The sequence below is a fragment of the Rattus norvegicus genome, chromosome 4 (assembly GCF_021556685.1).
Source record: "Rattus norvegicus strain SHRSP/BbbUtx chromosome 4, alternate assembly SHRSP_T2T, whole genome shotgun sequence".
Classification (NCBI taxonomy): Eukaryota; Metazoa; Chordata; class Mammalia; order Rodentia; family Muridae; genus Rattus; species Rattus norvegicus.
Genome location: NC_141537.1, coordinates 13008894 through 13034867, shown reverse-complemented (window position 1 = coordinate 13034867; position 25974 = coordinate 13008894). Strand labels below are relative to the sequence as shown.

At 40.5% G+C, this 25974-nt stretch overlaps 1 protein-coding gene and 1 long non-coding RNA gene across 4 annotated transcripts in view; both read left to right on the top strand.

Annotated features, from left to right (window-relative positions):
* Positions 1 to 1221, top strand: part of LOC147994688 (uncharacterized) — a 49852-nt gene extending 48631 nt beyond the window's left edge. The window contains exon 3 of the long non-coding RNA XR_015686310.1: positions 586 to 1221. This is a non-coding gene — a long non-coding RNA (uncharacterized LOC147994688). The remainder of the gene's footprint in view (positions 1 to 585) is intronic.
* Lhfpl3 (LHFPL tetraspan subfamily member 3) overlaps positions 1 to 25974 on the top strand; it is a 540637-nt gene that overhangs the window by 222007 nt on the left and 292656 nt on the right.

Sequence of the window (25974 nt, the reverse complement as noted above, 5' to 3'; positions counted from 1 at the left end):
AAGGAGAATTTGCAGGAAGTTGAAGTGGAAAAATAAAAGCTGTCAGAAGGTTTATGTCTTAGGAAAATACCAATTTGAAATGCAAGATTCCTTATGGCTTGGCTCTTTAATGAAAAAGACCTTTCAACAATGTGTGCACTTCGTCTGCTTAGAAAGCAGTTACTCTCAGTTCTCAGTTTTCTATTAGCAAAACTGGCCCCTCTGTTTTCTTGGCTCTCTGTATGTGCTTCTCAGCAATTTTGCTATAAAAACTTCCATACAACCAATTTCAGAACAACTGTAACTATGAGTCTATCTCTTGTAGCATTGCAATTTCCAATATAACCAGAAAATATAATAAGTGGATTTACATAGAAACAGAACCCATCGGGTATAGAAGACCTTTCCAAAGCTCTTCTCTATTGGTAGACATTCAAGTTTTATTCAGCAGCCATTCTGGACACCCATCTTGAGACTGCTGTGACTGAGAAATGACTGTTTGTGACTGTATGTGAGAGAGCCAACAATCATGGTGTGCTATTAATATTAAGATCTAATGTGATTCACTCACCATTAGATTCACTCACCTAATGTGTTTCCCACCAGAGAAGCCCACTGGAAGATCAACTCCAAATGATCCTGTGACTCAGATCACACCATCTTCCACTCTTGTCTCTGCTGCTTCCCACATCTGGCAAGATGATGATGATGATGATGATGATGATGATGATGATGATGATGATGATGATGATGATTCTCAAGACAAGCTACTTACGTTTAGAAATTGAAATGTAAAAATAAATATTTGTATAAGAGTTTACAGAATTATTTTTAATACTAAGACAGAAACAGGAAAATGGTGGGTTTTCAGGTGAGAAGCAAAGTCTTATGTTGCTGAGACTGACAGTGTGGAGAAATCTGTAACACAGAGTTTCCTCACTTCTGTCTTCCCATGAGTCCGCTCATTTCATGGGGAGTCAAACCTTTCCTTCCCAGTGAAGGATCTGAGGCAATTGTGTTACTTTTTAATGAAGACTAATTGCATTTTTTGGAAGGTGCAAAGTCTGAGTAAATGCTACATAAAGCTGATCCAGCCTGTCTGCACTAGTTCTCCGACTAGCCAAGCACCAAGGGAACGTACTATTTCTCTCTCAGAGGAAAGTATTCAGTCTAGATCTGTTTTGCACAGGGATTCATAAGAACTGCTACAGTCTTTCAAATAAACCAAAAAAAAAAAAAAAACCACCTCACCTCCGTTACTCTGTTAGGATATTTTTCTTTAAGCAATGAATGTGGCTAATTCTTAGATCCTCTCCGTTCCCGGTGCTTGCTGTATTTGCCTCCAACTTGATTTCATTTGCATAGTTTCTTGGGGGTAGCTATAATTTTTATGCAAAGCAGTCAGCTTTATATTAGACTACGTTTGTTGATGTCCTTTTTAACTCACATGACTTTTAGGAAAGCAAGTTTCCCAAGCAATTTCTACCAAGCGAGAGATCAGCCATATTTTAATTGGTTCCTTTATCAATGAGCTTCGTGATTAATTCCCATTAATTATATCTAAAAGACACATGTGCCAAGGAGGATGGTTTGTCATAGAGACTTTTAGATCCCACAAACTGGGTGTTGTCAGGAAATGTTTCTAATATAAAGGGAGTCATCTCCTGCTCTTCCTCCTTCTCCTCCTCTTCCTCCTCCTCCTCCTCTTCCTCCTCCTCCTCTTCCTCCTCCTCCATATCTCTGTTTCTCTATATGTCTCTCTCTGTTTCAGTCTGTCTTTCTGTCTCTCTCTGTCTCAGTCTGTCTTTCTGTCTCTGTCTGTCTCTGTGTCTCTGTGTGTGTGTGTGTGTGTGTGTGTGTGTGTGTGTGTGTGTTTATGTGTGGTATAGTGTGTGTGTGTGTTGTGTTGTGTTTCATTGTGTAGCTCTGACTGGCCTGAGACACATTATGTAGACCAGGTTTTGAGCTGACAGAAATGCCGTCCTCTGCCTTCCCAGTTCTGGGGTTAAAGGCACTGCCATTACACCCCACAACTTCTTATTGGAGAATCCTTCTTTAGGAGGCGCTAGGAACCTTTCATTCACCTCATTTCGCCCACACAGTCTGAGATGTAGACATTTTTATATTCTTTTCTTTTATTAAACGGGCATCCTCAAAGCAGGTGTGCTAGCCCACTGTGACATCAAATGAGCATCTGGGTGAGCTCTAGGGCCAAAACCAATGTGTGATAAGGACACAGGTGTTCTGCTGTCACACAGTTCATTAAGCCATTTCCCCTTTAGGGAGACATTTTTGTTCAGATGGTATGAGGAAGCTGTTTTCACTGAATTGTGTATTTTAAATGGGTGAATTTATAATCTGATGATTATATATCAACAAAATGGATGTAAGAAAGGAAGGGAGCAAGACAGCTACTTTGTCGGGTATATAATCCATGGTGATCAGGAGACAAAGGAAGTGAGGTTAAGGAATGTCTCTCTGTATTTGTTCATGATATTTCCAGTGACTGAGCTCAGCCTTGTACCTGCTCCTTCTGGTCCTGCCTTATTCTGTAAAGCTCACACCTTCAGTACAGACTAACAAGCACTGTGTTAAACACAGGCTCTCATTAGCACTACTGCCCTGACCACCTCCCTCATCTCCAATAACTGGGATTCTTTCCCATTCGACACTCACAGCTTTAGTCTTCCGATGGCTTCCCTGAGAGCTGTGCTTGGCTCTCAACTGGGTCAAAAGGTCACAACTGGGCCTGAGATGACACTCAAATGCCTTTGTTTGAATTACCCTCCTCTTCAACCACATCTTGTTATGCACCTTCAATGAACCCTGGAGACAAACATCGACAAAATGATTCTTAATACACAGGTACCCAAGAGTCACCCAGGGAAATTGTCAGATTCTCCAAACTCAGGCTCCTTGTGGAGAAACCAGCTTGCTAATCGTGAGAGTAGAATTCCCAGGGTGAATCTGACGTGAGTCCTGATTAAGCATCTTTTATAGCAGGCAGCACTCACCCTCTTCTGCTAAAGTACTTGTGTTGTGTTCATTTCCCTCTCCAAACTCTGAGCTGCTTGAAGGCAGACATCACACTCTGGTCATTATTGAGTCCTAGTCCTGGTATCTTATGGTAGCTTCTTGGTGTTTACAGAAGAGAGGTTGAACAGTAACCAGCCACACATGGTTGTCACCATGGCTCCAAGCACCCTGTTGCCAGCTCACTCTTCTCTCTGTGACTCTGAAACAGACTGTCTACGCTTATCTGGTCAGCTTCACTTTCTGTTCACAGGAAGATCTATTCTGCTCATGTATCGGCTGCCAATTCTCTACTTGTGGCGTAACAGAGATGTTTATCGCCCCCAAACTCACTGGTATTATCCCTCTCAGAAGTCAAGAAGTCAGCATTTATACCCCAAAGGATAAATGGCTTTATACTTTGTCATCAGATTATCCTTAATAAGCAATAAGTACAACACAAATATTCATGATGATGGCTAGCATTTTTAGATGTGCCAGGCACAATGCTCAGCGGTAGATACCATTTACCTCTGAAAGCAGATTCTACAGATGCTATAGATCACCATGCTGTGTGCGCAACGCAAAACCGGAGCTTAGTAAACTGAGTCACTTGTCCTGAGCCTGTAAGTAACAGAAATAAAATTCAAATTCGTCTCCTTTTGTCACCACAGACTATGTTCCCAGCCACTGTGCCAGATTGTCGCCTCTTCCTTCCCCTAATAGTCCTGATTATCTTCAAGACAAGCCATGGGAAGCGTAAATATTTGATAGAACAGAGATATGATTCACTGTGTTTTGGAACACTAGTCATATGAAAATGCTAATTTCTCCCAAATACAGTTGCTCTTACATATTTTAAAGCTGGCTTGAGTTAGATTAGACAGTTCCTATATTGAGAAATTTGTAATTCCACCAGGCATTGGGAAATTCTGGGGTTGTTGAAATGAGATTTCTCATCAGAGTAAAGAGGTAATCAATATTGATTGGTAGACAGAAGGCTTCTCATTTTTACCCTTTGCCCGATCTTTCTAGGACTGCTCTCCTCTCAGAAGGCCCTTGTGCTAGGCCCATATGTTGGATAACTGTGCCTTGTATGACAGCCTTCCATTGGATGATATGTATTTGTGAGTGCTGAACTCAAAAGAATGATTTTCTACAGTAGAACTTAAGATGCTCAACTAAGGGGCTGAAGAAATGGATCTGTGATTATGAAAACTGACTATTCTTCCAGAAGACCTTGATGCTAGCACCCACAACCATTTGCAACTCCAGTTATATGGGGATTCAACACCCTCCTTCTGGCCTTCATAATCACTGCATGCATGTGGTACACAGACAAACACGCAGGCAAAACATCCACATACAAAATAAAAATACATGTATCTAACCAAAAACAAACAAAAATATATTCAACTGTGAATGTCCTCGGTGACACTTCTGTCTACTCAACCAAGTTTACTTCCAAACACATCTTGGACTTGATGAGATAAACAGCATCTGCACTATGCTACCTTGGGGATCCATAGGTAATGGGTAGATGCTTTACTGAAAGCCAATTTGTTTCTGGTGCCTACTCCCTGTTCCTCTTAGAACATGTGCCTAGCAGCCATCTTGTTGGTTGCTAGTTCCCTCCGATCAGCAAATTCCAATCAAGTTCTATCTTGGTTTTGTATGTCCTCGTGTACACGGAGACACAGACGGCATCCTAATAACGCTGCTTTCGCACCTCTGGTCACTCGGGGATGCTAGCTGTTCTTGTCCTGGGAGGACGACACTGTTTTCCCATTATTTAGACATCCTGCTCTTAGTGTGTACTCACCTTGTGAAGAGCCATTTTAGAGAACTCGGCGAATGTGAGCAGGAGAAATGCTTAAATTAAATGTTAATTTGATTATGTTTTATACTTTGCTTGAATTTCTCTGGCCTCAATATTAAAAAGCTCTTATAAACCTTTTCAACCACTTCACCCTCAATGGCTTATGATGTCAGTGATTGATAATTCTCAAAACCCATTTTACATGATGTCCCAAAGTATCTAATTTAGAATATATAATGAAAAGAGCATCGAAATTAAAAATATTTTATTTAATGCAGTTGAGGGACCAAAATTGACATCTCCATTAAACCAAACTATCTCTTCTGTATTTTCACCCTGTGCTCAGTGGCTGATGGTGAGACGTGGGATGAGCTCAGTGTCTCCACCCACTGCCTGTTCTTCCTTATGGAAGGCCTACAACCTGCAGCTCCTCCCAGCTCCTCGCTCTGCAGCAGGGAGTTTCTAGCAAGTGCTTCCCAAGATTTTCACAAGCACATCAGTTAATAAAAGGAATTTTGTATTTAAAGACGCCACCTATAAGAAAAATGGAAACAAAAACCCATTCCCCCAGTCTGTCCATCAACACTGTACCCAGAAGAAATACCATGTGTGTGGCAGTCTCTTTGCCCCCTCCCGTCCCTAGCACCCTGTAGGAGTTTGCAGACCACCAAGTTTTCTTGAAGTTAGGCATCCTCCACACCCTGAGGTAAGAACCACTCTGATCCCTTTGGTAGATATTCTTCTAGCTACTAGTTTGTCTTCACATGAAAATTCCAAGTTAATAATTCTGTTCCCTTAAAAATATGTGCCATTTAAATTTGAAAAGAGCAAAGTTACCATATCAAAGAGTGTGATGATATTGTGAAGTATTTCCTTTCATTCCCTTACATTTTAATCTTTTTAATATTACTTTTTTAAAAAAATAACTTACAGCTAAAATTTTAATCTGACCTGTGGTCAGTCTTTTGGAAATGTTGCTATGGCTTAAAAGAGAGATATGGATTTAGGCTAGACAAATGGCCAAGTCTATTTTAGCTCAAAATAAGTAATAATCTGATGATGAAGAAGAATAAGAATTGTATATATTCTTGGCCTTAATTAGGGGTGTTTGTCAATTTTGTGCTCAGGTGACTAAACATCTGAGGTAGTCAAGTTAAAAAGAAAGAAGTTTTGTGTGAGCTTGTGATTCCATAGATTTCAGCCCATGATCACATAGTCATGGTGGCACTACATGGACTCAGAGTTCGCACTTTTATGCCTGTGCGTCTTTGAAGGGAAACGGAAGAGGGGTGTACCTGGGGGAGAAGTTATATAAGGGTGGGGCTGGGAACAGAGGAGGGAGAGAAAACTGCAGTTAGGATGTAATATATGAGAGAACAATTTTTTTAAGTTGACTACCTAACTAACAAAAAGCATTTCAGTATCTCTTGTTAAATTTTGATTTCTTAGAGGAAATCCCCTAGTCTTTAGAAAACTTATGAAGTTGCCTAGTGGCTTTTCCAGTAAGCAAACAGGAAAGTTCCAGGAGCTTCTTTAAAAACAAAATCTGTCTTTTTATGCCAATAAAGAAGGAAAGGAATTGGGACCCTTCAGGAACACAATTCCAATAACTTAACTTCTAGGTTCCATCTCCCTGGACTCCAGCACTGGCCAATAATGCCACAGGCTCATGACCAAACCTTCAACACAGGCCTTTGAGGTCTGAACCATAGCTGTGATATGACTAAAATCAAGCCTTTTGGGAAGCATTCTCTTCCCTTCTAACACAGGGGACATTCCTAATAACCTCCAGGTACTTTCGTATAACCCAACTTCTTAAATTACGTTTTCTTTTCTCTGAGTAGTTGACCTCTACAATGTCATAGGAGAAAGGGGCTCTGTGCTACTGAATTAATTAGCAATCCCTACTAATAGTCACTTCCCAGCAGTGCCCAGCTTTTAAGGATCAGTCCTCAGTGCAGATCACAACACACTAGTGTTTTCCTAATTCTGAAGCTTCGCCCCAGAACAGTCATTTTATAGGCTATAATGAGTAACATTGAATGCTAGGTGAGAAAGGTGTTTCCATTCACACCTATTAATTGAGAGAAAAACGTTGCCCCATGTTGCGGTAAAAATAAAAAATGGATCAGGCACGCGGATCTGCAGGAGCCACGCGCTGTGGCTGTTTCTCTGCCAGCCCCTTCACACAGTGTCCTATTGGCGGGTTGTTACCATGCCTGACACACACATCTCGTTCCGCCGGCTGTTCTAGGCGTGGCACCACACCCACTAGCCCCAGGCATTCTATAGCCTAGCACGGCTTCCAGAACTGAAACAGGTTGTCTCTGCCCCGCCAGGAACTTTGCCCACATCCCCTGTAGCCCTGTAAAATCAAAGCTCTAGAAATGTGTAGTTTAGCAATTAGATTTATATGTTAAGCTATCAATCTACAACACATCCACAGAATAAATTCACTGCCAATTAATAAAAATAGAATAAAAATAGAAACCTCCACTAGACAAGATAAAATTGACCTAGACCACCTGGATCGGAATCCTCCTCCTCCTCCTCTTCCTCTGTCTCCATCTTCCTTCACTCGCTCCTCCTCCGCCCTCCTTCCTAGACTTTTCCCTGGCTACCCTTCCTTCTCTTTCAATGATAGGCTTCGCCTTATTCTGGACCCACCTTGCTACAGAATCCTACAGCCATACTGGTATTACTATGACATAGACTATAACATTAACCAGATCCCCTTTGTCTAAAAAGATTAGGTCTGTGCCACCGTGGTGTTTGCCCAATGACAAGATTTATCTGGAATTAAGTAGTTATTTTACTTGCACTCTCTGCATTTGTCACGGTTGGCAGTCACTTCCCCTTAAAGGAGGCGGGAGAGGGAGGAGTAGAGGACATTTCCCTTAAGCCAACCCATTTGGAGAAGAAACTTGAATGCTGTTTTAAAATGGCAAATGGCGACCTTAAGAAACTGAGGAATAAATAGAGAGTCAACTCAGATGACTTCGTTTCCCCTGGGACTTGGATGGTTGTAATTCTTATTTTATTCACAGCTGCATTCACAGATTTTCAGTCACGGAAGCTATCAATCCTTTCCTCCCAACAACTCTGGCCTGAACGAGGGCTGGGCAAAGGCTGGGCGAGGGCCTCTTACTGGGCCAGCCTTTCTTCCTCAGTGGCCTTTGCTGCTTCCCCAGGGTTATGTGGAGAAATTCCCCTCCTGCCTCAGTACTCCATCTGTGCTTATCACGGGCTTCGCCTTGCTCAACCGCATGCCTCATTTTCCTCTCCCCATTACGTTTTCTCTTTTGTCTTCAAAAGCAACAAAAAAAAAGCTTCATTTTTTTTTTTTTTAGTGTCAGTGAAGATGACACCCATCCTCATGAGAGCACAGATTGGAACAGATCAGAGGCAGAAGAATTGACATGTACGATAAAAGATTACTGTGTGAAAGCTACTTACTGCTAGGTCAGATCTTGTGACTGTGTCCAAGCAGTACAAGCAGATATAAGAAATCGGTGACCAGATATAAGATCCAAATGAAGAAATTATGGAAGTTCCCAATAATACAAGTGTCCTGTCAAGTGAGCCTAATTGTATACAGCACTCATGATTGTCAATTTATGGAAGCCCAACCAAGAGGCATGGCTCAACTCTCAGTGCAGAATGCCACTACTTCAACTCTAACTGGAAAGATAATGTCTCATCACTCCATCAGCACCCATCCTAGCATACTAAGTTCTACTAAGGATCAGGGACAGGGGTAGGAACAGGCTGTGCTAGCAAAGAAATGAAATTGCCTTAAATATCAACGAATCATTGAGTTCTAGAAAAATCATAATAGAACAAAATTCCTTCATACAACTCTGCAGGAAGTATATCTATCACCGTTTTATTCAGAGAGGGCTTCCTTACACGCTAAAGGCTTGTTTGTGTGTTTTTATGTGTATGGCTGTGTTCCTGCATTAGGTTTTGTGTAGGACATGAATGTAGTAGTCCTTGGAGGCCAGAAAATGACATTGGGCTCCTTGGAACTGGAGTTATAGGCAGATGTGACTGCATAGCCAGTAGGGCTCAGAGCACCTAGTTCTAGGGGAGATTTCTAGGGAACTTAGGGGACTTCCTACAGAAGAAAAATAAAACAAAAAGTCCTGGAGGAACTTAAGAGTGACAAGCACACAGTGTGTCAAAATCCTTACTTTTTCTTGGCAAGTAGTAGTACACTAAATACCCTGAAATGGTATATGATAAATTTTTGACATCACGAATTTTACTTTACTTAAGAGATAAAGTGTTTTTTTCCATCCATGTCTTTTTCACGAGTAATGTTTTTCACATGCAGTTCTTAAAGCAAGAAAGGCAGAGCTGGGGGTAGAGGAAATGGACAGTGGAAAGCTGGAAGGAAAGTACGATACTCCACACAGAAAGGAGGAGCGAGAAATGGTACCTGGGCGTTGTGATCATAAAATAACCTTTAAGCATTTCACAAGGAACTAGTCAGGGCCTCACAAATGATGCCTGCTACATTAATAAACCAGTCGTGCATTTCTCTTAGAGAACGGAAATGCAGCACTTACAACAGTAAGAAGTCAATGCTAGTCCCGCCCCTGTAATATCAACTACAGGGGAAGGCAAAACAGTAGGACCACAAATCCCAGGGCAGCCTGGGCAACCTAGCTCGAACCCATCTTGAAACCAAAATAGAAGAAGAGTTCTAGGACCTCAGTTCAGCAACAGAGCACTTGTTTAGCAGACACAGAACTCTCCATTTAATCCTATATCCATATATCCATATAAGTAAGTAAATAATAGAGGGTGGACATACTTTGCAAGTTAACAATTCTTTACATTTGAAAACCTGGAGGAACTAGTGAGTCAGAAAGCTGAGCTCAGAGAGACGACGTCTGCCCTGATTACGCAGTGAACCAGGGTAGATATCAAGATTCCAGGCTTTCAATCAAATATTGCTCATTCTGTGGTCTACTTTTCCCTCTCCCTGACTTACACGGGTTCTCTTTGAGTGTCTGCACAAATTCTACTTACTCCAGAAAGAATGAATGTCAAAAGGAAATTTGAAGGTTATTTAAAAGATATAATGACAGAAATCGAGTATGACTAGCTAAATTATTCCAACCATAAATTTTACTGCAAGTGTTAGGTGCAAGTTTTATACATTATTAACAAATAAGTTTATTTTTAATGTGTGAAAAGCAAGTGGGCAAACAGCTGACAGTGCCCTGAGAGCTTTAAGGAAACAGACACAGGCAGGCTGCAGAGTGGGCTCCTTTCTGCATCCTTCAAATATGAAAAAGAGACTTGCTTCTCTCCTCTCCTTTGCCAAATGGTGGTTTATTTGTTTGAGACAAGGTCTGACTGCATAACTCTAGACTCATCCCCACTACACAGACCAAGCTGACGACAAACTTTCAGCGCCCCTCAATGCCTCTGCCTCTCAAGCTTAGAGTTACTGAATTGAGCCACCACCCTGTACCCCTGCTGATTTCTTGAAAGGCTTTTATGTTCATATATGCAGGACATCTGTGCAGAAGGCACTGAAGGGAGCAATCCTTTGGGAAGAGCAGTTAGGGAATTTGTCTTATAGCTGAGGTTGCAACCATGTTTGTATTCACTCCGCTAATTTTCAGTGGTTTGGAGAGAGAATTGATGGTAGTGATAGGTGACCCTTCATCCTCATTGCCCCTCCCAGCCATGGGGGGTGATCAATAAAGGATAGACTTGCCTACCTCAGTGCCATAGTGAGCACAGGTTGTCCTATTTAGTCTTTTTTCTATTGGAGATGGTATTGTTTTTGCTGTGGCCGACACTATTTCGCAGAATTTGGACCCTCAGTTGGCAGTCTTATATATTTACATCTTGACCTCAGGCTTTTAAAAGAAAGGGATTAATCTCAAAATCTCTAAAGCCATCAGTCCTGTCTGTCATGGCCCCCCAAGATCTTTCCAAATGTATTTAACTTCCTGTCAGTCCCACATGGGGTCCTTGTCCACAAAGAATCTTTCCCCAGAGGTTCTGTTTTTACCTTCCTCAGGCTTTCCAATGAATCTCATTATCATAAAATACTTCAAAGTCCAAAGAATCTAGGTAGCTTCAGCTTTCCTGTATTGCAAGAAAACACCCAATCTTCCTTTGATTTAGATGCTGGATAAACCAAATATAAACCAGGCACTGCAATTCTACGGATATAAAGACTCCATTCTTCCCCTTGAGAAAGAGACAATGCAGACTGGAGAGATGGTTGAACAGTTAAGAGCATGTTTTACTCTTGCAGAGGACCCAATTTTGTTTCCAGCACCCACGAAGGCCACTCCACAATTGTTACTCCTGCTCTAGGGTATCTGACACTCTTTTCTGGCTCCCATAGGCACTGCACACATAGGCACAAACCCACATTCAGACACACATATTCATAGAATTCAAAAGAGAGAGAGAATGTGAGGGGGTAAGAGAGGATTGGAGGGGAGGCTCAATTAATAATGTGCTTTCTATGCAAGCATGAGGATCTGAGTTTAAATTCCCAACTCCTTTGTAAAAGTCAGGCTCGGCAGCATGCCTCTGTAACCCCAGCACTAAGCAGAAGAGGACAGACAGGTGGGTTCCCAGAGCTCACTGACCAAGCAGTATAGCCAATCTATATGCATATATACATTATTCATATTATAAAAATATTATACGAGGAAGATACTTATTAAGCAGGAAAATGTGATGTCCGTATTAAACAAATAAAGAAGATATTGTGCACTAGGAAAAGCACAATTCTTTAGAGAAATGGTCAAGAACATGACTAAATCCCAATAAAATTTTCCTGGGAGAAGTCAATCATTAAAAAATTAAGAAATAACTAGGCAGGAAACAAATTATGAAGAAAATATCCAGGCAGAAGGGAAAACATTAGCAAAGAGCAAAGGACTGGATGCAAAAACTGGGCAAGAGCATACGGAAAATTTCAAAGGGTTTCATGTTAGAAGCATTACATGTTAGGAGGAGTGGGAAGTCGTCCCTGGGGAGGTAGACGATGGGGGCACATCAGAATGTGCTAGGAGGAGTGGGAAGTCATCCCTGGGGAGGTAGAGGATGGGGGCACATCAGAATGTGCTAGGAGGAGTGGGAGGTTGTCCCTGGGGAGGTAGACGATGGGAGTATATCAGACTGTGGTCTGTGCAAAGCATGTTCTCTAAAGACTGAGGATATACAAAGCTGGATTTAGGAAATAAATGAGGAAGCTGTGGATACCACCCACAAATAATAAGTAAAAATGGTATACAGGTCTGAACTGACTAGGGAGAAAGCTATTTGAAAACTCCATAAAAACCCAGAAAACCTTTGTGATTAACTGGCCTTGTGGTATACAAGAAAGAGGCAGGAGCCAAATTCGCACTAGACATCTCATGTGAAGATTGATGGATGGGGCATTCAAGGAGCTGTACAAGAAGGATAATGAATTTGGTTGGGTCTGAAAGCAGGGGATACTCAAACGCACAAGTGTAGCCCTCAATTAGGAATGCAGACAAGTTAAGTAATCCTTCATAATACTTGAGTAAGATTGCCAGAAAGATTTCAAAGATTTAAAGTGAGAACAAAGCCCTGGGAACTACCCACATTTGAAAACCAAATAAAATAAGATCCAGGGAGTGGTGGGAGGAAGGGAAAGGAGAGAGGGAGGGAGAGAGGGAGGGAGGGAGGGAGGGAGGGAGGGAGGGAGGGAGGGAGGGAGGGAGGGAGGGAGGGAGGATGGGAAAAGGAAGGTATAAGAAGTTTTAATCCCAGCACACCGGAGGCAGAGGAAGGAACATCATTGCAGGCTATGGCTAGCCTGGGCTAAACAGTGGGTTCCAGGCCAACCAGAGCTGTATAGCAAAACTCTATTTCACAAAACAAACACAAAGGTTGAAAAGAGAATGAGAGAAGCCAGAAGACTGCAGTAAGAAAGGCAAGAAGGTGAAGCAGTTGGAGAGTAGAAGCATCATCACCAGTTTTAAGTCTTACAGGGAGGTTCAATGTTTTGGAGAACCGAAGAGTGTCAGCCAATGTCAAGGTGTGGCTGGTAGGATTGGTTAGAGAACAAGTATGACCCAAATAGCAAGGGGTGTTACCTGCGTGTCTAGCTGAGTAGAAGAAGTGTGGGTGTGAATCTGGAATAAAGGTAAAAGACGGAGAATGACAACTAGAGAGAAACAGTAAATAGAAGGAATGGGGTCTAAGGGTGGTGATGATGTCAGAATGAGACTAATTTGGTTGAAAGTGACAGAAAGTCAGGCTTATTTTTATGTTGTTTTCAAAGACCTACTCCCAGTAACCAGTGACAAGACACAGCGAGGGGCCAACCGTCTAGCAGACCAGCCTCTTCGGCTCTTCCTTCCGACCCCTCCTTCTTTCTCATTTTCTCCCAAGTCCCTCATTTCTGGATCTAAATTTGGTCTGTGATTCTGAACTCCCTCTGATGGAACCATAAGAGCTTAAGCCTCCTTTGTTCTAGTGCCAATTCTATTTTAACTGATGTCAAAGAAAGCACTTGAGCTCTAGCAGTGAAGAAAGACTCCAGTGTCTGCCTCTGGGCAGCTGTTGACTTGGGCAGCACAGAGCACTTCCCTCCTGGACGGAGGAACTCATCGGAGAAGAAAGAAGATACTTTCAGTGTACTGCATCAGATCGCATCACTGGAGAAGTAAGAACACATGGCTTGAACATTTCTTTCTCTCGAGATTATTTTAAAAATATATACACACCATTATGTTGATTCTGTAGTGTGATCCTCATTCAGGATCAAAAGCAGGCCTCCCTATAGAGCAGGTTTCTTAAAGCCAAAATTATACAGACATATGTATGTGTCTATGATGTATATTATATGTATTGCTATGCTGACTCAGTTCAAGGTTCTTCACTACTAAAAATCTCTAAAAATGAAAACCAGAAGTGACATCATAGTCCTGGAGACAGAGGTCACTTTTGGAGCACTTGGTCTGGAAAGCCCATGGATATAGCACTTCCTTTAGTTTGTTAACTTCTCGAAACATTTATTTTATTTATTCCTTTTGAAATTTTCATACACATATGAATGTATTTTGATCATATCCCCCTCTTCCTTTCCCCAGGATGTGGCATAAACTCATATCCTCCATTAATATTTATTTATTTTCTTGGAACTGAGGCCAATCAGCCCTTCCCATATGTGTATGGGCATTGGGTCATCCAGTGAAACATGGAGAATCTTCCAGAGCTGCATTCCTAAAGAGATTTCTATCCCTCCCAAGACACCATCAACTATTCCTCAGCTATGAGTACAGCCTTGGAGGCCCTTCCCCTATCCATTCTGAAAAATTTAACTGAATTGACCTTGTACAGGTCTTCTGTAAGTAACGACACCTCAAATGGAGTGCTGTAGCTGTGTTGTATCCAGAGGACACATTTACAGTGCTCTTTGTCACTCTCCAGCTCTTCCACTATTTCCACCTCAGCTTTCATGATGTTTCCTGAGCCTGGTGGGAAGGAAGTTCATATAGAGTCCTACCTAGAGCTCGCAGCTGCTTGCTCTCAGCACTTGGACCATTAATGTGTCTCTTTGTTGACCACTACCTACTGCAGTAAGAAGCTTATCTGACCAATATTGGGATTAGCACAAGTCTATGGGTGTAAACATAAATATTTAAAGGGCAATTTGACAACATGACCATTTAGAAGAGCAATACTAATAGGTTTTCCCATGGGGCCTTAATTCCCTAGCCATAGTTTCTGGCCATGTTTACAGCATGAAGCATGGATTTCCTGTTATAGAGTTGGCCTCTATTCCAATCAAGAGAGCAATTGGTTGCTACCATAAACAGTTTTGCCACTGTTGTACCAGTAGACACATCATCATGTCAAATGAGTACTATGGCACGCAGGGTCCAGTGTTGAATAATACTATTGATGTAACACCCTTCAATAGCTTACATAGCACCTTCTCGCACTATAAAAGCTAAACACCAGGGAACGATTTCTAGTCAGTTCAAGATTGATTTCTCTTCATCCTACAACCAAAATGTATGCTGTGTTCAGCAAAGGGCCTTACCATCTAATTATGGTTGACAACCAAGGGCAATGGCAGCAACTTATCTAATCCGTTTCACAAGACTGTGGCTTCTGTCATTCAACAAGAGTTTATGAGCACCTAGCATGTATCCTGGCTAGTGCTAGGCACAGTCATTCACAGGGAAGCAGTCATGGAGAGCGTCTTCCTCATCACAGCAGCTTGTGGTGAACTCTGTCATATGAGGTTACTTTTGCCTAAGTCGGATTGGGGTGGCAAAGGAAGGTGGGGGCAGTGCCACTATCAGATTTCTGCTTTGAAAAGCTCATTCATGCTCAGGGATTTAAACGGTTCAGCCAGGAGTCATAAGCACCTGACTAATATCTTCAGGCAATTAGTAGCTCCTGCAGTCCAGAAATAGCAATGACAATAAATGTAACAGTTCAAGGTTTCTTTGCACTGAGTGAAAGGACGGCTTACACAAATTAGATTTTCTCAGTTTGTTTCAGCTGACAAAATACCCACAGAACCCAGAAATTATTTTTATTTTCAACATACCACTGATGGAAACTTTAAGGTCAGCCTTACAATCTCCATCGTTTCCATTCCCCTAATATAGAAATATGAAGAAATATAAAGTCATACCAGAATTCCCACTCTTGTATCCAAGATTTCGTCCCCTCTCTGACTCCATCCTCTGCGGTAGACTATCTGACCACGTGCTCACGTGCCTAACGCCATCTACTGTGGCAGCCTGCCTCACATCTCCTCAGCAGTGGGCTGCCTTCACTCCTCACGTACTCTGCATCTTGTCTCGTAGCCCAGTCACCTTGTGCTAATCACTTCCTACCACTTTTCCTGAAGTCACGCCAAGTCGTTCTTTCTTGACATCCTTTTGACATTGAAAGCTCTAGCTTCGGTTGAGAGTTATCATGCTATGAGAGGAAAATAATCATCCTTCTGCTGTGTGCAGAGACGTGGGGCCATTGTGTTTTACTATAAGATCACATGTAATTTGTTTTCTATCAAGGTTCTCAAATATCAAAGGTTCTTTTCAATGGATTCCCCTCTGTCCAGTAATTGCAAATTGAATTATCTGGTCCCCCTGCTCTAATAGTTAGTGTTGCCTGCTGTGTTGGTAAACTCCTGTTGAAAGACAAGCTATAAAAAAATTTAAATTAAGGTTTTCTAGACCACTTTGGCTGTGCCAGAAATTTTTCTTAGTACATTTCTGAATGATATTTTTTAGTAGTGAAAATTGACTCTCTACCCTGAATAGATTGTGACCAGTAATGGGCAATTTATGTGAGTGTGAGGTGAGGGAAATTTTCCACATGAGTGTGTCCTTCTGAGAGATTTAGAAGAGTGAAGAAAGATCTGTCAAGGCAGGGAAACAATGTCCCCTCACCTGCAAATGACCGGAGAGTCCTATCAGGAAGACATGGCGTGCACATGTGTGGTTATGTGAGGCCCAGCTCGCCTCACTAAATCTGCCCCTGACAGAAGCTTCGGCTCATACACACAGATTGTATTACACTTTTCCATTCTTGGAGTCTAGTGTAAAAAATGCTGCTGCCCACGGCCTTCACTTGCTCACTGTGTTTGTGGACTCTCCACGACTGTAATACATCAGAGAGAATCAACTGAGGGAGAGGAAAGGGTTTGCTTTGGCTCCTAACTTCAACAATTTCAATTCATGGTTGTCTGGGCACATTTCTTCAGGACTGTAACTGTTTATATACTATAGTGACGTAGCCAGGAAACAGAGAGAGAAGAGTGGGCACCAGGGTTCCAAGGTTTTTTTTTTTCAGGGATGTGTCATCAATGAGCAAACTACCTATCCTTGGTCTCATCTCCTAAATATCCCACCATCTTCATGGGCTAGAGACCAAGCCTTCCATGTATGGGCCTTTGGGGACTTTTAAGTTCCAACTCTAATATTTATGAAGGCTCCTGGGTCACATAAAACTTATATGAACTGTATTTATATATTCTTTTATTTTAGTCATCCAAGCAAGCAAGCAATGTAGATACAAATGATATATTTTCTTGTCCAACGTATTTAATCACTAAAAATCATTACCATTGGCTTTTTATTTGAAGAATCTAGTTTTGTTAGAAGTCTGACTTCTTATCAAAGATAGACTATTTCATGTGAAGCTTCCCCTTGAAAGAATTTTTCGGACATTCTTTTGAAGTCCCTTTGAGGGCAGAAAAAGGCTCAGTTTTGGATCTCTGCATGATTTCCTGTGTAAAAGATTGTCTTTGTATTAAAAGATTCACACAAAAACTGCAGGGTATCTTAGTGTACCTTTCAAGGGAAGAGGGAAGGAGCCTAGGCCTCAGTAGCTCTCCCCTTAGTCACACGACTGCACCAGGAGCTCAGGCCTGACCTCTACTCTGTGTCGTTTTATCTTCAAACTATCATGTATGTGACAGAATATCAGGAACACAGAATTAGCTGCCTGAACCAAGTAGGGCATTTTCTCTAGTTCTGTATCTGAAATAGAACCACTTAGCCCTTACAATGTCAACTTCGTGATAACTTTATAAAGAGCTGTTGAATTTCATTCAGCAAATGTTTGCCAAACACATACTCTGTGCTAAGCGGTGTAGCTGGTACCTTGTTTAGTCTTATTAAATAATGTGAAAACATGTATTTGATTTTGATCAACAGTTTGACTCAGCACCTTATGAAAAACCCACAAAAGTTTACAAGAACTTTCTTCAGTATATTTTTCATTTAAGTTGCTTAAATATCAATTATCTATGGCATCTATAATCGTTGTTAGGTTTAATGGGGCAGGCAGAATAGAAGATAGCTTTTACCATTCCACCATGAACTCCTCAACGCTCACCAGTCTGTGAAAGTGAGGCTCAGGGAACAGCACTGGAACAGACATAGCCACACTTGGGAGTAGACTGAGGAAATTTAACCCAAGAAGTATCTAAGTAAGAGTATGATTATCTGGTTTGTTTTTATTAAAATGTATATATAATACATGTGTGAGTAGGTGGTGCATGTGTATGTGTGTGCGCGCGCGCGTGTGTGTGTGTGTGCGTGCGTGCGTGCGTGCGTGCGTGTGTGTGTGTGTGTGTGTGTGTGTGTGTGTGTGTGTGTGTATTCCCTCTGAACAGAATGGATTATTTCATATGAAGGGCTTAAACCTGTAAGTGGGTTATCTTAGTGTCCCAATGATACTCACTGTTGGGACAGGAGTTCTCTTGTCTCATAAGCTATATCTTCTAGGGGCCAGAGAGCCCTCTTAACTCCCAACTCTTCTGAAGGACTGGAGTTCAATTTCCTGTATCCACATGATGGCTTACAACCATATGTAACTCCAGTTCCAGGAGACCCAACACTCTCTTCTGGCCTCCTCCGGTACCTCAAGCACATGGTGCATGGACATACATGAAGGCAAAATACTCATACACCTAAGCTAATGAAATTGTAAACGTTGATACCTTTCATACATGTCAATGGTCAAGCAAGAGATGGAGTTTAGTCTTCATAACGTAAGGTATGTTGAGCTTTGTCTTAAGTGGTCCCAAGCTGGCAGTCTCTTTATATAAAAGCAGCCCTATGCCTATTTGCCCAAGGTCCCTAATGCATTGTCTTTAGTCAATGCTTAGTTTTCCCACAGTCAGACAGGCTTCCCTTAGCTCCTCAATCACGGAGAAGTGAGAAAAATATATCTGGATCTGTTTCTCCATGGAGGAAAAAATAAACTCTAGTTGGAAATTCTGTCAGTCCGTCATCATTTATTATATAGATTATATAGACTATCAGGAAATTGTGTCACTGATAAATAAATAGAATAGAGGATATTATTTAAGATAGTTTTTCCAAGCCACTTGCATTGGTTGTTTTCTGGCCAATGTGTCAAGAAAAAGTTATGACCACTAGCATTTCCAGGAAAGAGGTTTGGGAACCTGTGGTTTGTGTTTTATAATCCAGAGTTATAGACTCATTCTGAAATGAGTATGGTGTGACTCCCACCGAGCCTCCCCTCCCCCACTGAGCTGCCTTTGATGGGTTTGATTCAGTTGGAGTCTTTGTCACTCTCCATCTACCTCACGAGGATTTCAACACTGGAGTTTCCTGTCTGGGAAGGACAGGCTTAACCTTTTGATGCCGTGCCCTACTTAATTCTTTTCAACACCAGGACTCCTATTCTCACAAGGTTCCAAGCAAGCATTCTTGGGTCCTATGAAGCCTCTGAAAACTGTGATTGGGCATGAAAATGCCCTATGGCTATGTGATTGTATCACACTATCTCACGTTATGCCCAGCATTCTGGCCAACTGCTATAGTCTAAACCCTGCTTCAGCTTCCCTGATATCCAGTCCTCAGCATTGTTCACCCCATGCAATCACCCAGGGTGCGATGGGTGCTGCTTCCCCTTTCTCACTGTGGATTCTAGTCTGCAGAGATTGAGAAGTCAGAGTCAAGTGTGTTACAGCTCTGTGGTATCAAGAATGAACAGTGTTAGTCTCTCCTTGGCTACTTCTGAAACTATTTTATTGAGTCTTCCAAACTTGACTTTAGGGCATTGTCATGATCTTATTAAGTATTTGAGAATTCTAAATAATGAATCTTGGAAGCATTTGAGAGACCTAATAGACTGAATCACACCACATGATCTCAGCTTACAGTTACCAGCATATAGCTTGGCTATGCCCCATTTTCTAAAGACCCTGATAAATTAGCTCATGGGTCAACATTAGCCATTGTTGTTGTCAACACTGGGACTTCACAAAGACTGATACCTGTATTTTACAGATAGCGGAATCTATTTAGATGTCAACCACATAAACAGAATTAGAACTCTAAGAAGAGATCTGAATCCAACTCATGATAGTATTTTTCCATTCAATTCAGTGAATATTTACCAATTACCTCCCAAGTGTAGGGCACTGTACAAGGGCTTTACACATAGTGAATTAAAGCAGACTTCTAGCACTGACTGTGTAACTGACATGGAGCTGAAGCTGATTGAAAAAGTTACATACTCAAAGTCAACTCTGTAATAAGGCATAGATTATTAATTATTGATGGTAGATTTCTGTGTTACAAATATAAGACCTTTTAATATTCAGTATTGGAAAGGTAAAGTGGCCAGCAGTGTTCCTGGAAAAGAACACTTGTAATTTCCTTGGGGAAATTACAGAAATCAAAATACTAAGTCATCTTTAGTTAAAACAAGTTCTAAGAAGAACAAACTCCTCTCAACTGACAATTCAGTTCCCTCTTCAGTGCTGATGTATCGACCTTATTGATAACTATTTGTGAAGACCTAGAACACAGTCTATCTTCAGTGTCAATGGGAGATCACATGCTAGTCTTTGCTCTTCTCAGGCATCTCATTGTGAAATTTTTCAGACACAAGAACAGTTGAGGGACTATGCCTATGCGCCAACCATCTTGCTACAGCCAGCTGTGCCTATGTGCAGACCATCTAGATTACAGATTGACAAGCGTGTCCTTCCTCCCATATCTGGTCTCTATCCATCCATCAATCTATCTTACTTTTTTTACATACACCAAAGTGAGCTGTAGGTGTAGTGACATTCAGCATTTGGAGCTCAGCATTTCACTGTATAAATAATGTGTGCATTTTAAGCATTCCAGTTAATGAGTCTTATTTGTTCCTATCCTATACATACCTCAGTACCATAAATACCTATAAATATCTGTCACGGTAGATTCCCATCCCAACATATGCAAAGCTATCACTTTTCTTGTTTTTTTGCACAAGTTAATTTCACATGATATAAAATTTGGTATTAACTGAATATTATTTCTTTGCATAAAGCATGTTTATGAGACTTATCCAAGCTGACACATGTATAGTAATTCTTTGTCTCAATAGGTAGCACTTAATGGATGAATAAACCTGGTATATTAATACATTCTTATGCTCATAAACATGTAGGTTATGTGTGATTTATAATTTAATAGATAATATTATTTTAGCTTCTTATGAGTACACCTTATTTCCTTGAATTACAAGTTAAAACACAGGGTCAATAGGTAGGTATGTGTTGCACATTTAGTTTTAGAAGAGATTGTTAGAACATTTTCCAAGGTGGTTGAACAATTTTATAGCCCTATTGGGAACATGAGAATCTTATTTGTCCCATATCTCTGACAAAATTTTGTGTTTTCCGCTTTTTTTAAAAAAAAATTCATCTATTCTGAGGATAAGAAAAATCCCCACAATATCTCACCATGAGCTTTCCTCTGATAACTCCAAAGACTAGCAACACTGAATGCTTTTATATATATTTACTGCCCATAATACATACTGTCTTCTGTGGAATTTTTCTCAAATGTTTTGTATATTTTTATTGTTTGAAAATATGCTATATATTCTGAACATGAGATCTTTTGCAGTTTTACATTTTATAAATGTTTCATCTCATTGTTTTTTTTCTCATTATGTGACCATACACTTCATTGCCTTAACATTATAATTGGATGAATACAGCTTTTGAATTTTGACTAATAACTTACCAAATGTTTAATGTGCTTGTTAATTTATGTATCCTACTTCATGGTTATGAAACTTTTGTCCATGTTTTTTCTCTAGTAGCTTTATAGTTTCGTCTTCTGCATTGAATCTGTGAATCTCAAGATAATTTTAGTACGTGGTGAATTTACTTTTTCTATATAGATATCAGGGGCTGTTTTCCTGTCAAAAACCAACAATTGAATAAGTGTGGGTCCATGCCTGGGCTCTCTATTCTGTTCTTTGATGTAACTGTATTTTTACAAGAAAAAAAGAGTAATGTATTTTTATTCTATGTATATAAGTGTTTTGCCTGCATGCAAATCTGTGAGCCATCTGTATGCATGCCCATGGAGGACAGAAGAGGGAGTTGTATCCCCTGGAACCAGAGTTACAGACTGTTGTTAGCTACCATTTAGGTGCAGGGAAATGAACCTAGACCCTCTGCTAGAACAGTACGTTCCATTAACTATCGAGTCATCTCTCCAGCTCTAGTTGTCTACGTGTATGCCAGAAGCAATGGTCTTTCCTTATTTTTTATTGGATATTTTTTACTTACATTTCAAATGTTATCACCTTTCCAAGTTTGCAGTCCATAGCCTCCCTATTCTATCTCCCCCTTTCTTCTATGAGGGTGTTCCCCTTCCACAACTACCCACCCTTTCCCGCCTACCTGCCCTGACATTCCCCTACACTGGGGGGGGGGGGTTTTCCAGCCCAGGCAGGACCGAGGGCTTCTCCTCCCATTGGTGCCCAACAAGGCCATCCTCTGCTACGTATGCAGCTGGAGCCACAAGTCTGTCCTTGTGTACTCTTTGGATGGTGGTTAAGTCCCTGGGAGCTCTGGTTGGTTAATACTGCTGTTCTTATGGAGTTGTAACCCCTTCAGCTCCTTCAATCCTTTCTTTAACTCATCCATTGGGGACCCTGTTCTCAGTTCAATGGTTTGCTGCTAGCATTCGCCTCTGTTTTTGTCATGCACTGGCAGAGCCTCTCAGGAGACAGCTATATGAGGCTCCTGTCAGCATGCACTTCTTGGCATCAGCAATATTGTCTGTGTTTGGTGGCTGTATGTATATGGGCTGGACCCTCAGGTGGAGCAGGCTCTGAATGGCCATTCCTTCAGTCTCTGCTCCAAACTTTGTCTCCATACCTCCTCCTATGAATATTTTTGCTCCCCCTTTAAGACGAACTTTAGTAGTCCTTCTTGAGCTTCATGTGGTCTGTGGATTGTATCTTGGGTAATTTGAGCTTTTGGGCTAATATCCACTTATCAGTGAGTGCTTACCATGTATGGTTTTTCTGTGATTGAGTTACCTCACTCAGGATGATATGATCTAGTTCCATGCATTTGCCTATGAATTTCATGGTCATTGTTTTTGATGGCTGAATAGCACACCATTATGTAGATGTACCACATTTTCTGAATCAATTCCTCTGTTGAAGGGCATCTGGGTTCTATCCAGCTTCTGGGTATTATAAATAAGACAGCTATGAACATAGTGGAGCATGTGTCCTTATTATATGTTGGAGCATAATTTGGGTATATGCCCAGGAGTGGTATAGCTGAGTCCTCAAGTAGTACTATGTCCAATTTTCTGAGGAATCTTCAGACTGATTTCCAGAGTGGTTGTACCAGCTTGCAATCCCACCAACAATGGAGGAATGTTCCTCTTTTCTCTACATTCTCACCCGTAGCTGTTCTCACCTTAGTTTTTTTTTTTTTTTTATTTTAGCCATTCTGACTGGTGTGAGGTAGAATTTCAGGGTTGTTTTGATTTGCATTTCCCTGATGACTAAGGATGTTGTTGAACATTTTCTTAGATACTTTTCAGCTATTCGATAGTCCTCAGCTGAGAGTGTTTTGTTTAGCTCTGTACCCCATTTTTAATAGGTTTATTTGACTCTCTGTAGTCTAACTTTTCGAGTTCTATGTATATATTGGATATTAGCCCTCTATCAGTTGTAGGATTGGTAAAGATTTTTTCCCAATCTTGATTACTATTTTGTCCCAGTGATAGTGTTCTTTCCTTATAGAAGCTTTGCAATTTTATGAGGTCCCATTTATCAATTCTTGATCTTAGAGCATAAGTCATTGGTGTTTTGTTCAGGAAAATTTCCCCTGTGCTCATGTGTTTGAGGCTCTTCCCCACTTTTTCTCCTATTACTTTGAGTGTATCTGATTTTATGTAGAGGTCCTTGATCCACTTGGACTTAAGCTTTGTACAGGGTGATATGAATGGATTGATTTGCATTCTTCTACATGCTGACCTCCACTTGAACCAGCACAATTTGTTGTAAATGCTTTTTTCCACTGGATGCTTTTAGCTCCTTTGTCAAAGCTCAAGTGACCATAAGTGTGTGGGTTCATTTCTGGGTCTTTAGTTCTATTCCACTGATCTCTATACCAATACCATACAGTTTTTATCACTATTTCTCTGTAATACTACTTGAGGTCGGGGATGGTGTTTCCTCAGAAGTTCTGTTATTGAGAATAGTTTTCGATATCCTGGGAATTTTGTTATTCCAAATGAATTTGCAAATTGCTCTTTCTAACTCTATGAAGAATTGACTAGGAATTTTGATGGGGATTGCATTGAATCTGTAGATTGTCTTCAGCAGATGGCCATTTTTTTCTATATTAATCCTGCCAATCCATGAGTATGGGAGATCTTTGCATCTTCTGAGATCTTCAATTACTTTCTTCAAAGACTTGAAGTTCTTAACATACAGACCTTTCACTTGCTTACTTAAAGTCACACCAAGGTATTTTATATTATTTGTGACTATTGTGAAGGTTGTCATTTACCTAATTTCTTTCTCAGCCTATTTATCTTTGGCTAGAGGAAAGCTACTGATTTGTTTGAGTTAATTTTACATCCAGACACTTTGCTGAAATTGATTAACAGCTTTACGAGTTTTCTGGTGGAATTTTGGGGTCACTTAAGTATACCATCATATCATCTGCAAATAGTGATATTTTTACTTCTTCTTTTCAAATTTCTATCCCTTTGACTTCTTTTTTGTTGTCTAACTGCTCTGGCTTGGACATCAAGTACTACATTGAATAGGTAGGGAGATAGTGGTCAGCCTTATCTATTCCCTGATTCTAGTGAGATCGTTTCAAGTTCCTCTCCATTTAGTTTGATAATGGCTACTGGTTTGCTATATATTGTTTTTGCTATGATTAGGTATGGGCCTTGAATTCCTGATCTTCCAAGACTTTTATCATGAAGGGGTGTTGAATTTTGTCAAATGCTTTCTCAGCATCTAGTGAAATGATCATGAGGCTTTTTTCTTTGAGTTTCTTTATATATTCGATAATGTTAATGGATTTCCATATATTGAACAATCCTAGCATCCCTGGGATGAAGCCTATTTGATCATGGTGAATGATTGTTTTGATGTATTCTCGGATTCAGTTTGTGAGAATTTTGTTGAGTATTTTTGTGTCAATGTTCATAAGGGAAATTAGTCTGAAGTTTTCTTTCTTTGCTAGGTCTTTGTGTGGTTTAGGTATAAGCATAATTGTGGCTTCATAGAAGGAATTGGGCAGTGTTCCTTCTGTTTCTTTTTGTGGAATAGTTTGGACAGTATTATTATTAGGCCTTCTATGAAGATCTCATAGATTTCTCTGCTAAACACATCTGGTCCTGGGCTATTTTTGGTTGGGAAACTTTTAATAACTGCTTCTATTTCTTTGGCAGTTATGGGACTGTCTAGATGGTTTATCTAACCCTGATTAACTTTGGTTCCTGGTGTCTGTCTAGAAAATTGTCAATTTCATCCAGATTTTCCAGTTTTGTTGAATATAGGCTTTTGTAGTAGTCTCTGATGAATTTTTGAATTTCCTCAGATTCTGTTGTTATGTCTCCCTTTTCACTTCTGATTTTATTAATTTGGATACTCTCTCTGTGCCCTCTGGTTAGTCTGGCTAAGGGTTTATCTACCTTGTTGATTTTCTCAAAGAACCAGCTCATGGTTTTGTTGATTCTTTGTACAGTTCGTTTTGTTTCTACTTGGTTGATTTCAGCTCTGGGTTTGATTATTTCCTGTCATCTATTCCTCTTGAATGTATTTGCTTCTTTTTGTTCTAGAGCTTTTTGGTGTGCTGTCAAGCTACAGTGTATGCTCTGTTCTGTTTCTTTTGGGGGCACTCAGAGCTATGAGTTTTCCTCTTAGCACTGCTTTCATTGTGTTCCCTAAGTTTGAGTATGTTGTGCGTTCATTTTCATTAAATTCTAAAAAGTCTTTAATTTTTTCTTTATTTCTTCCTTGACTAAATTATCATTAAGTAGAGTTTGTTCAACTTTCATGTGTATGTGGGCTTTCCATCATTTTTGTTGTTATTGAAGACCAGCCTTAGTTCATGCTGATATGATAGGATGCATGCAATTATTTCAATCTTCTTGTATCTGTTGAGGCCTGTTTTGTGACCGATTATATGGTCAGTTTTAGAAAAGGTACCATGAGATGCTGAGAAGAAGTTATATTCTTTTGTTTTAGGATGATATGTTCTATAAATATCTGTTAAATTGATTTGGTTCATAACTTCGGTTAGTTTCTCTATGTCTCAGTTTAGTTTCTGTTTCCATGATCTGTCAAATGATGAGAGTGGGGTGTTGAAATCTCCT